Source organism: Carassius gibelio, chromosome A7 (assembly GCF_023724105.1).
Source record: "Carassius gibelio isolate Cgi1373 ecotype wild population from Czech Republic chromosome A7, carGib1.2-hapl.c, whole genome shotgun sequence".
Lineage (NCBI taxonomy): Eukaryota > Metazoa > Chordata > Actinopteri > Cypriniformes > Cyprinidae > Carassius > Carassius gibelio.
Genome location: NC_068377.1, coordinates 38053684 through 38070522, shown reverse-complemented (window position 1 = coordinate 38070522; position 16839 = coordinate 38053684). Strand labels below are relative to the sequence as shown.

Below are 16839 nucleotides of genomic sequence, written 5' to 3'. Positions count from 1 at the left end.
TTGTATTGTGATATATTGTGACCAGTGTTGGGTGTAACGCGTTACAAAGTAACGCGTTACTGTAATAATATGACTTTTTTCAGTAACTAGTAGTGTAAGGCATTACTCGTCTGAAAATGGTAATATTATTACAGTTTTCCCGAGCTAGTTACTTGCGTTACATTTGCCAGTAGCACCTTCATCACACACAAGGCACACAACACAGAGAACAGAAGGGAAGGGAAGGAGGGCGTGAATGGAACAGTGATTGGTCTGGGTTTGGCACGAGGTATCATTTACCATCACTGATTGGTCGACAGCCGGCAGCAGAGCGGCACGCTCAGACAGATGGGGAAAAATGGAAGCGTCAACAACGGCAAGCTCTTTTTCAGAGGAAGGTTCCCAGCAAGAGAAAGCTAGTTTCGACGGGTGGAGATTCAGTAATTATTTTGTAGGAGTGCTCCGATCACGATCGGCCGCTCGTTAATGCGCATCTCAGTAAAGCCGGTTCTCTAATCAGCGGTTTATTCCATCAGGTGCGTGAACCATATGTTCATACAACCGTGCCAATAAACGCTGAAAATGAACGTGGATTTGCGCATCTTCTCAGTTAATAACGGCTCTGTGTAGTAACAGCTGCTCTATGTGAAATCACGCACCTGATGGAATTAACCGCTGATTAGAGAACAAGTGTACTCATGAGCAGTAATATAAGTGAGTTGTGTAAACAGTGATTTATGTGACTTCAATTATTTCTTATTAAACTGAAATCGAATCTGAGAGAATTGTCAGGAGCCAATTTTTTAAGAAAAAAAGATGTAACTAGTAATATAACTAGTTACTTTCTCCAGGGAGTAATAAAGTAAAGTAAGGCATTACTATTTTTGAGAGTAATATGTAATATGTAATATATTACTTTTTTGAGTAACTAGCCCCAACACTGATTGTGACTCAACAAAAGGCTGAGATTTAATGACATTGGTGCCCTCTGGACATTTAATTTGTTGCACTTTAGGACATAGATATTATTTCTGAATCGCCTGACTATCATTCCTGCACAGACATGTAACTGTTGCTGAATCCCGCTGTAGTTTTGTACTGATCTCCGAGCTGATCTGATCCGATTTCGGTTGCACATTATTTTACAGTACGTGTACTAACATGTACTCATAGTGTACCTGCAGTGTATTTATCTAAGAAAGTTCTGGTAACACAAGGTAAGTACATGGGGTAGGGTTAGGTTTAGGGGTAGGTTCAGGGTTAGTACCTAGTTATTACATAGTTATTGTAATTACTATAATAAGTACATAGTATGTACATGAGGAGCAGGACTGTAAAATAAAGTGCTACCCCGATTTATTGTGAATTTTCGTTCATACTGTGTGCGTACATCTTAAAAGTAAGTAGTTATTTACTCGTTCATGTATATATTGGTAGATTTAGCTGCTGCTATGTTATATTGCAATTCTAACAGTTTGTTTATTTCTTTGAGGTCTTCAATATAAGCTCGATCACTCATTCATTTCAGCATAAAACACGCTGAAACTGACTTTGAATGTTACTGCTTGAATATTATGTAATGTAATATTATGTGAGTTTGTTTAAATGTACAGCTGCTGGACTTGTAGAAATGTGTCCTGATCTTTATGCTATTGCATTACTTTATTTTGTTCAGTAATGTTTCTGCCTCATTGTATCTACTGTATATTCATTATTGTTATTATTGATCGTTTATAGAACCATTTAGTCTAGATGGAAATAGGGGTTCACGTGCACCCCCGGCTTTTTTTATGACACCTGAAGTGTCTGTTTTCAGAGTCTGCCAGCCAGGTACCAAGCTGAAATAATGTCCCAAAGGGTTCTGTTTTTAACCATTTGCTGCACCCGACCAGAACCCGAAAAAAAAAAAAAATGATATAGAGAGTGACATAACATTAAGTAAAAAACATACAGAGACAAATGAACACATTTTCCATACAATTCTGACCCCAGGAATTTAATAGAATGGTTATTTTTGACATTTGGCAACATATTGACCTTATTTCTGGACAAAAATAGCAAAAAAAAAAAAAAGGCCAAAGTGTAGAGGATCAACTATTTTTTTCATTTTCTCAAGCGCATAGGGTGATTTTTTTCCACAACTTGTTATTTCTTTATCATTCAAGTGTCTATTTTAAGATTAAATTGGGTACCAAGCTGAAATAATGTGCAAAATGCTTTATTTTTAACCCTTTGCACCAAACACAAACCATCTAAATATGATTTAAAGTGGCATAACTTTTGATGTAAACAACTCACAGAGACAAATGAACACCTTTTTCAATATAATTCTGACCCCAGAAATTGTTATTTGTCATGTTTTACAACATCTTGACTATCTGTGGTCAAAAAGAGCAAAAAAAGTTCATTTGACAGTGTTTTTATTATACTTTTTTTTAACATTTTACTTCACCTATCCTGAACCTGAAGATATTTAAAATAGCTTTACTTTTGAAGTAAATTAGAGAAACAGGCTCTTTATCGCAAGGTGCAGGACAAGGACATTTTTGCAGTGGAAGCTAAGTATCATCCATCATGCAGAAACAACTTCAACACAGAGTAGCAAACCCATGAGCGTGGAAGGGAGAGAGTAGAAAAGACACCAGACAACACTGACAGCCTGCAGGCCCAGAAGATAGCAGCACATAACAAGTCATATTGTGTGGTAAAGGATTACATTCTTAGGAAAGAGGTTGTCCAGCTAAGATCCATCTGCAACTTGTACATGAAGACATTGAAAAATCAAGGTTTTCCTAATCCTGAATACCGCAGTGAAAAATTGACAAGACGGTTACAGGGAGACAAAGACATCTCTCATGAACTCAAATTCTTCAAGGTGCAACAACATGAGTGTAGTAAGTTGAACCTCATATACAGCTCAGCATTACTGTAGATGAAGCAGTTGGATGTGGAACAATCTTGGAACAGCTGACCAACTTCAAGAAGCAGCACTTAGCCTCCATTCTCACATTATAAAGGCATTCAAAGAGTCAAAGGAGCTAGCATGGCCCCGACAGCACAGGAGCTAGATGCTGTGAAGATGGACATGCTTCTTCTAGAGCATCTTGAACAATTTCTGAGCTCATTTGTGACTGGGACACTTGATGGGGAAAAGTTTGAGAAGACACAGAGGCTGGTCTATTCGATTACACAAGATGTGTGTCGAGCAGCAACTAACAGCAAGTGCAAACTCCCAAAACACATCCTCTATGTGCTACACTTCGACACCTCCATCGAAGCAAACAGGCGAGTTATAAGTTAATTTACTGCTTTCAAGGTCCTACATTATCAATGCTGAACTCTTTTTGATACAGGTATTTGATTTTGATATTTACTAAAGCAATTTTCTGTCTTTGTAGCTCACAACCTTCTTTTCACGACTAGGACATTCAGAAACATATGACTTCAGTATGAAACAATATTGTTATATGTTATAATGTTATAATGAAGCGGCTGATGAAAGGTGCTCTGTGTTTTGGAGCAGCTCCTGGGTTTTAAAAATTATTATTAATAATATTCAAAAATTATCTGGAAATTCAAGTAGATTTTACTATGCATTAGTGAACATGAATCATATAAAATGTCATTTCTTAACAAAACTGAGTCCAGTGAAAAGCTGAGTTGTTAGTAATTGTGTAAAAGCTGTAGTCACAGAGTCTCTGAGCAGAAACATGAATGTCCAGCTCTGTGTGTAATCATAGAGACAGAGACTACAGTAAAAGTAAAGAGAGAGACTGTCTCTCCTCTGAACACACACTGATCTGATCTGATCTCACCTTCACTACAGCTTCTGATCTCCATCTATTAATACACTTATGAGCAAATATTGAGAGAAACAGCATCACAGTATCATGATCACTGTTATGAACTCACAATCATTATGAGGAAAATACTGCACTAAATTAAATATCTGGTTTGATTGTAGTTGGTGTTGATCAGGCACGTGCACACATAGACATCAAAGGGGGCTTGAGCACCTGCCCTTTTTATTCCTGAGAGAAAGTGCCCTTTTTTCTGGGGGTGCTTTTTTTTTTTTTTTGAACAAATAATATATATTCCTGTTTGCGCACAGCTTCCCTGTCGAACAAATATATTTATTGAAGAATAGTATAACTAAATATCAGGTCAGGAGTTCTGAAGTATGGAAGCACATGGGTAGCATTATTCAATGTGGGATGTAATATGCAAAATGACAATGCAATATGTAAAATGGCAATGCATTTCTGTATTTACATTTACATTTTACAATACATTTGTGCAACGTTTGGTGCAAAATTAAAATGAAAATTAAATTACATTTTTTCATTTGCCATTTCCTACACCAGTTTTATTATGTAAAATGAATATTAATTTTAACGCTTTATAAGTCGCAAAATTTAAATGAAAATGTATTACAGAAATTATTAGATATGTTCAAGCAAAAACTGTGGCAAAATGATCATTTAAATGCTATTTTTCTTAAATGCATTAACACTCACAGTCAAGTCACTTACGATTGCATTTTCATTTAATGACCCGCAATGAATGTAGCAAAATTCAAAGTGCACATTGAAAATGCATTCCGAGCCGATCACATCTCCGCCCCCTCCCGCCCTGTCAATCACTGCTTGAACAAGGCGGGGCTTACAGAAGGTCAAGAGACTCAAGTGAGAGAAAATGGACAAGACAGTGGCCCGTGTATGTTTTGATCATTTCGGTTTATGGCTTCAATATTTCATTCGCACTTGTGGGCGGAGCTGAAACGCTGCTTTCATCTGATTGGTCGAATCGCTCCGCTTTCAGCTAGGTCTTTTTATTCTTTCAGGCAAAATAAGAGTGCGAGTGAAGCAGTGTAATGTCTGAAACCACCACTCACTGTTAATTAGCGTAATATTTGAATCAGATGTAGCTGGGGACATAATTTGTGCTGTCGAGACCTGCAAATTATTTCTAGGTTATAGTATTGTATGAATATTGTCCCACTGATAAATACAGTGCAAATAGTTCTCTCTCTTTGGATAAAAGTGAAGTGGAAATAAAAATCAATAATAGACTGAACAGTTCCATGTCTGTAACAGATGTGATCGGCTCGGAATGCATTTTCAATGTGCACTTTGAATTTTGCTACATTCATTGCGGGTCATTAAATGAAAATGCAATCGTAAGTGACTTGACTGTGAGTGTTAATGCATTTAAGAAAAATAGCATTTAAATGATCATTTTGCCACAGTTTTTGCTTGAACATATCTAATAATTTCTGTAATACATTTTCATTTAAATTTTGCGACTTATAAAGCATTAAAATTAATATTCATTTTACATAATAAAACTGGTGTAGGAAATGGCAAATGAAAATTATGTAATTTAATTTTAATTTTGCACCAAACGTTGCACAAATGTATTGTAAAATGCATGGGCGAGGCTAGACCCTTTTTAGGGGTGCTTCAGCACCCCTAAAAAGGAGCTCAGCACCCCTAAAACTTGTAGTAAGAAATGTTGTTATTCAGAAAAAAATTTTCATCTTTTACTAGGTTTAATAATGTCCAAAACATACTACATAGTTTGTGGATTAAAATGCATGTGTTAAGGATGGAAATGAAAACATCCCCGCTAGCAAATGTTGTCATCCTCTTCTCTTTTTCTACTTCTCCTCTGTACCTGCACCGCTCAGCACGACCGTCATCCAGCGCGAAACACACGCAGAGTGAACCCGTGATGCAACTAAGTTACTCCAAAGCTGTGTCTGACACTTCTTTCCTTTTACCTTGAGTTGTTCCGATTCCGATTCCGAACCATATCGGTGAGTACTGGAGTCAGTATCCTGAATCACAATGGTACACCTATAATGAGTGTTTATTTTTTGACTATTTTAGTCCAGCGGGTCGCCGCCGCTGTGGAGGAGCACAGGACCCGGGTGACTCGTCCATAGTCATAAACTGAGAGAAGTAGCGCCGGTTACAATGTTCTTCCGCAAGACGCATGTAGTTCTGTTTATTAACTGCTAGAGCGTGAAACAAAAGAGGTAGCTCGAAAAATAAACTGACTACCTGTGTAGTGCTTACGTGTATCTCTGTTGTTAAAGTTTATCGTTAATTTGATACTCATTTTAACAATCGGGAGTCATGTATTGTAAACATAATTTACAGAAGATGAATTACATTTTGTTGTCCAAGTAGCTATTTACTTTGTTCAATGGCAATAAAGTTGAATCTAATCTAACCAATCTGATGACTATTGCTAAAAAAGGAGGCACATGTAGTTAACGGTCAGGAAGACCTGCTGAGTGAAGAAAGTTTTGTGTTTGTTACCGGGAGCTGACTGTGTGAACTCTCAAAATCAAGCTGTTGTTCTGAAAAGGGTAAAAATAATTTAAATCTGGATTTTGGAGTTAGTAGAATCAATGTTAAAATAAAATTTTAAAATTTTTCAATTGACATATTTTTTTGTTTTTGTGTGAAAAGAGGACGGGTGGTGGCAGTGAGTCTCATTGGGTGCTTAGCACCCCTAAAGCTCTGACCCTAAAATCGCCCCTGGTAAAATGTAAATGTAAATACAGAAATGCATTGCCATTTTACATATTACATTGTCATTTTGCATATTACATCCCAAATTGAATAATGCTACCCATGTGCTTCCATACTGAAGCGCTCATTGACAGAATTAATAACAGACCGCATTCTACATTGGAGATGGACCAAGCCATGTAATAAAATAAGTTAATAAAATAAGAACGTTCCCAGTTAGTTAATGACTTACATCAAGAGTCTTTCCCCCTGAAATTTAGAAATCTAAACTGGTGAATCTAGAAGAAATCTACAGCAAACAGATGGAGGATAGGCTACACTCTAAAAAATTAGTAAATCTGAGTAACTGCTCTGTACATTAATAAATAAAACTGAGTAGAAATAAGTTAACATTAAACATTAAAAATAACAATATTTAAACATTAAAAATAACAATATTTATAAATTAACTTTTTATTTATGAACTTTTTTTTATTTCCTCTAAACCTTTAAAAAATAGTATTCCATACAACCACAAATACATACATGACATTGGCTTTTATTTAATTTTATTTAATTTTTACTCAATTATTTTGGTAAGTTTAATTCAAACAATCAAGTAAGATTTTCAGAGATTTTGTTAAGTTAATTAAGTTAAATATTTACTAAGCCACAGAATATTTTTTGAGCTTAGTTGGTTTAAAACAAACTCCATCTAAATGTGGATTTTGAAGGTTTTATTTGATGATGGTGATGATACAGTCCTCCCTCAAATGTGAAACTAAGTCCTTGTCAGTCACCATCAGTTATTGTGTAAGTGTACATGCATAGCAATAATAATATTAATGTATTTGATTAAAACATTAAGGCAATTCAGTATTCTGATGCTTAGTTGTGTGAAGCTAAAAAGTTATTTTGCTTGTGAAACAGAAAGTATTTAAACAACTAATTTTAATCATGCTTGCAGTGCAGGGCCAGCCCTTATGAAACAAAAATATATTGCAGTATATTGGAAAATATCATGTAATATATTAGGCATATATTCTTATATATATTTATTTATTCCAATACATTGCAATATATTGAAAGTGGCAATCATTTGTATATTAAAACACACCCCTCTGCTTGATGCAGTTATTTTGGTTATTCTAAATATATACTTGAAGCTAGTAGCAGAAAATGTTTTCAAACATGCACATTGTGGGATGGTTTCCTTCGCTGCTCTATAAACCTAGTGAATACTAAGGAGACCATGGTTTCTGTGTGAACTGATTATTTTGTAGACATCTTTTGAAAATTAGAGTTTGAGGAAGATAAAATTAATTAACTTTTGTAATTATTTTTTTTTTAAAGGAAGTCAGTGTTGCGTTAATATATATACTTTTTTGTTTTTAAAAAAGAAAAAAAATACGTAATTATGAGAAGTGCCCTTTATTTCACCTGAAACCCTGCCCCTCAAAATGTCTGTGCACGTCCCTGGTGTTGATTATAAAAAATGTTTCCAATTTTCCAATCATATACTGATTTGTAAATTCAGTCAACATTTATGTTCTTTAATTCACATATTACAGTGTACAACATTTACATAAACACATTTATTAATGAGGACAATGATATTTAACTCACCCTTCACTGAGAGAGAAACATAGCTGAATTGTGAAGAGTTTGGTCTTTCATCTCTCTTTCCTCTACACCAGTACTGACCCTCATCAGATGATTCAGATCGTTCAATAGTGAGAGTGTTTCTGTCTACAGTGAGACGCTGAGACGACTGTAACTTTACACTGCCTTTCCACCACTCATATCTCCAGTCTCTGTGATCAGACTCAATCACACACGTCAGTCTCACTCTCTCTCCAGTGAATACTGTATTGTCTGGAGTCACAGTCAGAGTAGATCTGGGTAAAGCTGTGGAGAAAGACATAAAAACATGAAGCGACTCAAACAGTAGTTCAGATGACATAATTACTTTGTAAATGTGTTAAAAAACCATATCGTTTTGTAAAAAAAAAAAGTGACAACAACACTTCCAGTAAAAAGTTTTTTTTTTTTTAAATGGTTTAGACTATGATACAGTTCATATATTATGTCATATTTGATAACATCAGTCATGTTGTGGTTTGTTCCTGTGGTCAGTTTTGTGCTCTCGGTGTTTTCTGGAGGCTCTGGCTCCATCTCGTCATGTTACAGAAACAGCAGAGCATTGATAGATCTAGTCGTATTAATTCAGCTTCAGCAAGAAACTCATTCACTCGAGGACCATCGAAGACTTTCTGGACATTTCTGATCTAACTGAGCTGCCTGACTTTCCTCTCATTGATTTCTTCTGCCATGAATCAACAAGCGTTACAATCTCCACTGATCTGTGATGATCCTGGAGGATCTCTGAGTCAGTTTCTAGAATGACACTCTTACACTCTTTGTGTGACACTGATGTTAAAGAGGAGAGATGTGGAGAGGAGACTGATGTCTCTCCTCGTCTGATTCACTGCAGGTTTAAAGAGGTTATAAAAAGAACAGCTGATGAGCAGACGATACTTGTCTTCTGAACAACTTTAAGTGCAGTCGATCTGACAGTGCCACGTTTAAAAGTAATTTGGCACTTCATGACGCACCTGACATCACTCAGAAGAAAAGAAACATTTGAACAAACAGCCATCTTTCCACCTCGAAGCGTTCTCCAAACAATCTCTCCACACTACTGAAACTCTTCCAGACGACACAACTACTCTCAGATACGACTCTCTTCCTTATCTCCTCTTTCCTTCTGCTGATAATGAAATTTATCTCTACCACGGTTTTCTCTACCACGGATGAAGATAAGTTCATAAATCATGAAGCTCGTGTCAGAATACCATTCTTTATATTGATCTGAAATTATTTTATGAATCTCTCTGCTCATCGCTTAATAAGAAAGCTGCTAAAACTACTGTGACGAAACAATTACTCTCAGATACGACTCTCTTCCTTATCTCCTCTTTCCTTCTGCTGATAATGAAGTGATCCTCCACAAACACACAAAGTGAAAAAAAGAGAATTAATCTGAGGAAATGTTGTGGCACAATGTTTTCTCTTCCACGGATGAAGATAAGTTTATAAATCATGAAGCTTGTGTCAGAATACCAGTCTGTGAGTCAAATCTGAATCAAGAAAACTCAAATATTATAATAACTTCATCTCAGACGCAGATAAAAGTAAAAGATGAATGAATGAGTGATCGTTACAAACAAGAATCAAATACACTGAACACGTGTGTGACACACTAGAACAGACACACTTTCTCTCACATCACACACACACACACACACACACACACACACACAGACACAGACACACACACACACACACACAGACACAGACACAGACAAAGACACACACACAGACACAGACACACACACACACACAGACACAGACAAAGACACAGACAAAGACACACACACAGACACAGACACACACACACACACACACACACACACAGACACAGACACAGACAAAGACACAGACACACACACACACACATACACACACATATTTGAGCATCTCTTTTCTTTTTAATGTCAGTTATATCTCTAAATGTAAATGTAAGTGTTTATTTTATTTACTCACCATTTACAGACAGATTTATTGGTTCACTCTCCTGTGATGAGTTTGGTCTCTCATCTCTCTGTCCTCTACACGTGTACTGACCCTCATCAGATGTAGTTACTGCTCTGATAGTGAGAGTGTCTGTGTTTACAGTGTAACGATCAGACGACTGTAACTTTACACTGTCTTTATTCCACTCATATCTCCAGTCTCTGTCAGACTCAATCACACACTTCAGATTGACCGTCTCTCCAGTGAAGACAGATCTGTCTGGAGTCACACTCAGTTCAGGTTTGGGTAAGTCTGTTAAGATAAAAACATAGTGACTCAAACAGTTCAAAGAAGAAAAAATAAATGTCTGACAGTATTATATACTTTTACAGTTTGAATATTATACATAGACTGTCATATTTCATAAGGTTCTGTCTCATCCTCAAAAATCGAATATTCGAATAAATCGACAAGGCATAGAAACAGTTAACAAAATGTTCATTAAAATGCTAAATGTGGTGTTATATGAGGAATGGAGTTGAAAAGGCTTTGGTTTGGTGCTTCTCTCTCATGAAGAGCACAATAGAGACACCAGAATAGAAATATTGAGGATTCACCAAATAATACAGTTTTATATTATAAACATATGCTTTCACTCTGAATACAGACATATAATGTGTTTTAAATATTGCATTTTATTATCTATAAATGATACACTGTTTCTATCCATGATACTGACATGATGATGATCTTGTGTTTCTGTTTTTGTGTTTAAGGACTTTTATGTTGAAGTGTTTTCTGTTCTCATTGTTTCTGTGTTCACGACTATTGTTACTATTGTTACTATATTGTATTGTGGTGAATTGCCCAGTGCTTGCTTTGTATTACGTATGTATTAAGATTATTGTGATTTTTCTTTCTTTTGTAGTTGTCCTCTTTCCTGACTTAACGGCAGCTGCAGGGTCTCCTCCATGGTTGTGACTGGCACTGGTGAGGTTTTGGGGATTTTTCTGGGGTGTCTGTGATCCATATTTCCTTCTGAATGCTGTGACTGTGCTACATTCAGGCTTGAATTTCAGTTAGTGGTTGTATATTTTCACACTGATAGATATGCCCTGTTGGAGTCAAAAGCGTTATTTTTCTTTCCTTGTTTACCCTGAATGAGGTTTGTCTCAGTGTTTTAGATATTTATTACTTTGTGAAAGTTGGTGTTTGTTGGTATTTGTGAATTGTAATAAAACTGCTTGTACAAGCGCTGAAGCTTACACTAACGGTGGTGGCCAGTCATTAGCCCCCTCTGACTTAGCTTTGTTGTGTTCAGGTGTTTAAGGAGTTTTTAACTCATTTTAGGAGTTCTGCGGACCGTGGGAGATCTGCATTAGCCAGCTGGGCAGAGCGGTCAAACACAATACAGCCCCAGGACATCAGGCTAGTGATTTTGAGAAACACCAGGATAAGGAGAAAGGATTTCTTTAGTCATTTGTTGTATTGATGATGTTTTTAAAGTATATGTGCCATTTTAACTTGATAGGTGTATAATACGAAACATGTTATTTTGTTCTAGTTTAGACGGCATATTCCCTGCATGAAGCTGATGAGACCTCGACAGAGAGAGCTGCTCTTTCTGGACTCTATGTACCTTAAAACTGCAGGAGAATTTGGAGACATGTCCTACCAAAACCTCCTAAGGTAACTTAATGAAGACGTGTGTTTTGGGAGCCACGTTCCCCTGACCAGCCTCAGTTTGTGTCCTTTGGTGGTCATGTTCTCTGGCCTGGGACACTTTATGTGTGACTTTAGTGAATGAACTGTTCATGTTTCAGGTCTAGTGCTCCAAACATGATCAAACAAAACAGAGGACCTCATTCTCCAGCCTTTTTTTATTATTGTTATTTGTTCTTTAGTAAACTTGCACAGAACGTTGTCTCTGGAAAATGGTCAGAAAAACTGGAAGTGATTTAAAGGTAAACGTACTGTAACTTCAGTTATTTCTTTGTGTGATTATGAACTATTCTTTATCTTGTATTATCACTGAATAAGTCACTATAAAATCATCTATTTAAACTGAGAGATCCTGTGCAAGATTTTGGGAACGACTGCGGTATCTTCATGATCATAGTGAGTTAACAATTGTATCCTAAACAAATTTACAAAATTGACAAAATTCTGCAAAAAAAAAAAAAAAATGTAATGAAAGTAAACATTCATATTGAACAGTTTTATGCTGTTCAGCAATACAGCATGACAAACATGTTATTGAAAATATATATTTAATATGCAGTACCTCTGGCAATTGAGGCTTATTTTGATCTCACTGTGGTAAGTGTTGATTAAAACTGACGTTATACACCTTTCTGAAACAAGAGAACCTCTCAATCACTTCACACACCTCACGTAGGTGTAATCTTGTAGTTTCTGACTTGCTGAATTGTGTTTTTGTGATGAACTGATTTGAGTCTTACTCCTGTGTCTGAATTAGTTTATATGAATCGTTTTAGAGAAATGTAAAAGTTAATTGTTTTCTTGTTTAGAAGGACATGTCAGATCTTAGAAGATGGTTTATAGATCTGATGGAGAACTTTCATCTAGTAGAGAAATCTTTTTAAAAATTGACTCAAATGCTTTTAATGCAACTTTTAAGATAAAACCCAAAAGTCTTATTTTCATTAATGTGTATTTGCAGTCACAGGAAAAGATTCCACATTGAACTAAAGATGAGAGACAAACTCTTAAAGGAACTTTTACACCTGTCTTCTGCACACCGATGAATATAAATATTACTGTCTCAATTGTTTATATTTTTAGAGAGCACATTAACTTCTTTCTAATGTACAACTCTGTGTTTGCTGCTTTAAAACATGAGTTGATATTTGCAGGGATCTGACCCGGTAACGTCTGAACACAAAGCAGCTTCGCTCACAGGTGAAATGACATAAAGATGACAACGACACGTTTCTGAGGAGAGTCGGTTCCTTCAGATTCATTCAGTTAAAGACATCTGCGACGCGTTTTGATGAAACATGCAGCGCTCGTATTTATTCAGTGACATCATCGCTCTTTAAAGTCTAACCCAGCCATATCACGACTCTTGTCTTTCGATTATAATCAAGACATTTCTTATACTATTGAACATATTCAGATCTTTTCATGGCCTTAAGTTTGACTCTACTCACTCCAGGAGTTTTAAGGACCCCTCAGAGATCTGCTTTAGCCCGAGTCCTGATACACTTCTGACCCGACTGAAAACACAAAAGCCCCGGGACGTCAGGCTAGTGATTCTGAGAGCCCTGCAGCTAGAAAACACACAATCTACCCGAGAGAAGACGTCTTTCACTGCTGTACGTTAAGAGGATGTTGTTAAATAGAGAAACACAATTATATATATTTGAACTTCTAGCTCTTAAACTTGGACATCATTATTGAAAGACAAATTCAAGCAGCAAAAGCAGCCCACACTGTAGACTATGTTTCTCTTTCATAAAAATAAATAAATTAATAATAATAATAATAAATAATTTTCATGCATAGGCGACATGGTTGCAATTAAATTTCAGTTCAGATTTTTAAGTGCCATTGTTTAAAAATGTTTTATTGACTGATGTTCATAGACGGTCAGTTGTGTTTTCAGATGTTATGTCATATTGTATGTTTGTAATATCACAGTAAATCCGTCTCCTAAATGATTACACCCATGTGCAGTCACAGCTCATCACCCTAAAGTCTCCCTGATTTCAGCTGGACGCGGCTCACAGTGAAAATGAAGGTCTTCTGGTCACTTTGACTCTCTGGACGCTGGCGATGTGAACACAGTTACTGTTCATGATGCTCAAACTACTGAAGAAAATCCTCAATATTGATTTGGAGGTTTATATGAATGTGTTTCTGACGAGAGATGACTGTTTTCTGAGAAGTTTATGTGGAATAATTTCACAAAGATTGTCCGAACATTCGGTTTCTGCTTCAAATTGATTATTCAATCAAATTATGATTATGATTATTATTGTATAACTAAACAATATGAAATTAGATAAATGATATGTATATGAATTATATAACTAAAATAAGATAACTGTAATTCGATTTAGATTAAATAAAGATGTCAGTCTTTATCTTTTTAATTTAAAGAAGAAAAAAAAAAGATTTATTTACCCAGTCATTTAAAAATAACACATTTTATAGAGCTGTAACAATAAAGCCATTATATTTTTGCTTAAGGTTATCATGCCATTAAAATCTAATACCTAATCTTATGCCTAGTCACAACTGAATCTTATTCTCATGTAGTAGAGAGAGTTTAGGAAGATGAAGATATTAAACTCACCCTTCACTGAGAGATAAACAGAGCTTAATTGTGTTGAGACTGATCCTCCAGTTGTGTGTCCTCTACACGTGTACTGACCCGCATCATATGATTCAAATTGTTTAATAGTGAGAGTGTTTCCTTGTAAAGTGTAACCATCAGACCACTGTAACTTTACTCTGCCTTTCTTCCACTCATATCTCCAGTCTCTGTGATCAGACTCAATCTCACACGTCAGAATCACTCTCTCTCCAGTGAAGACACGACTCTCTGGATCTACAGTCAGCTGGGGTTTGGGTAAGTCTGTTAAGATAAAAACAAAGTGACGCAAACAGTTCAAAGAAGAAAAAAATGTCTGACAGTATTATATACTTTTACAGTTTGAATATTATACATAGACTGTCATATTTCATAAGGCTCCGGCTCCGTTTCATCCTTAAAAATCAAAATGAAAAAAAAAAAAAAAAAAAATACTAATTACAACATTTCATGTATAAATGTTCCTCATATTACCAAATACTGTAAACTAACACCCAAATGACTGTGTGTGTGTGTGTGTGTGTCCACTGCTCTCTCTCTCTCTCTCTCTCTCTCTGTGTGTGTGTGTGTGTGTGCACTTGTTTTTGTGACTTATCAGGACACAACTCTGTATAATGACATGTCCCCATTTTTCAAAACGCTCATAAATCATACATAATGAGTTTTTTTTTTTTTAAAGGAAATCATACAGGTTTGGAACAACTTGAGGGAAACTAAATGACAGGATTTTCATTTTTGGGTGAACTATCCCTTTAAAGATTAAGTGTACAATAACAATGTACCCATTTTGCTTATTTTTCTGGGGTTTCTGGTGATCCATATTTCCTTCTGAGTGCTGTGACTGTGCTACATTCAGGCTTGAATTTCAGTTAGTGGTGGTATATTTTCACACTGATAGTTTTGCCCTGTTGGAGTCAAAAGCGTGATTTTTCTTTCCTTGTTTACCCTGAATGAGGTTTGTCTTAGATATTTATTACTTTGTGAAAGGTGGTGTTTGTTGGTGTTTGTGAATTGTAATAAAACTGCTTGTACAAGCGCTGAAGCTTACACTAACGGTGGTGGCCAGTCATTAGCCCCCTCTGACTTGGTGGGTTACAAATTGGTATCTCAACCGCAGATGAGCTCACACTCTCTGTTCTGGACTTGCTCAGTGTTTCATCAGTTTGCTTAGCTTTGTTGTGTTCAGGTGTTTAAGGAGTTTTTAACTCATTTTAGGAGTTTTACGGACCGTGGGAGATCTGCATTAGCCAGCTGGGCAGAGCGGTCAAACACAATACAGCCCCAGGACATCAGGCTAGCGATTTTGAGAAACACCAGGATAAAGAGAAAGGATTTCTTTACTCATTTGTTATATTGATGATGTTTTTAAAGTATATGTGCCATTTTAACTTGATAGGTGTATAATACGAAACATGTTATTTTGTTCTAGTTTAGACGGCATATTCCCAGCATGAAGCTGATGAGGTCTCGACAGAGAGAGCTGCTCTTTCTGGACTCTATGTACCTTAAAACTGCAGGAGAATTTGGAGACATGTCCTACCAAAACCTCCTAAGGTAACTTAATGAAGACGTGTGTTTTGGGAGCCACGTTCCCCTGACCAGCCTCAGTTTGTGTCATTTGGTGGTCATGTTCTCTGGCCTGGGACACTTTATGTGTGACTTTAGTGAAGAACTGTTCATGTTTCAGGTCTAGTGCTCCAAACATGATCAAACAAAACAGAGGACCTCATTCTCCAGCCTTTTTTATTATTGTTATTTGTTCTTTAGTAAACTTGCACAGAACGTTGTCTCTGGAAAATGGTCAGAAAAACTGGAAGTGATTTAAAGGTAAACGTACTGTAACTTCAGTTATTTCTTTGTGTGATTATGAACTATTCTTTATCTTGTATTATCACTGAATAAGGAAATATAAAATCATCTATTTAAACTGAGTGTTTTTGTGCAAGATTATGGGAATGACTGTGGTATCTTCATGATCACGGGGAGTTAACAATTGTACTTTAAACAAATTAAAATATTAAATTGACAAAATTATGCAAAAAAAAATAAAATAAAAAAAACGTAATTAAAGTACATATTAATTTTTAACAGTTGTATGCTGTTCAGTTATTCTGCATGACAAACATGTTATTAAAATATATATTTAATATGCAGTACCTCTGGTTTATGGCAATTGAGGCTTATTTTGATCTCACTGTGGTAAGTGTTGATTAAAACTGACGTTATACACCTTTCTGAAACAAGAGAACCTCTCAATCACTTCACACACCTCACGTAGGTGTAATCTTGTAGTTACTGACTTGCTGAATTGTGTTTTTGTGATGAACTGATTTGAGTCTTACTCCTGTGTCTGAATTAGTTTATATGAATCGTTTTAGAGAAATGTAAAATGAATTGTTTTCTTGTTTAGAAGGACATGTCAGA

At 36.0% G+C, this 16839-nt stretch overlaps 1 protein-coding gene across 1 annotated transcript in view; it reads right to left on the bottom strand.

Moving 5' to 3' along the window:
* LOC128017541 (basement membrane-specific heparan sulfate proteoglycan core protein) overlaps positions 1–16839 on the bottom strand; it is a 1082135-nt gene that overhangs the window by 150305 nt on the left and 914991 nt on the right. The window lies entirely within an intron of this gene.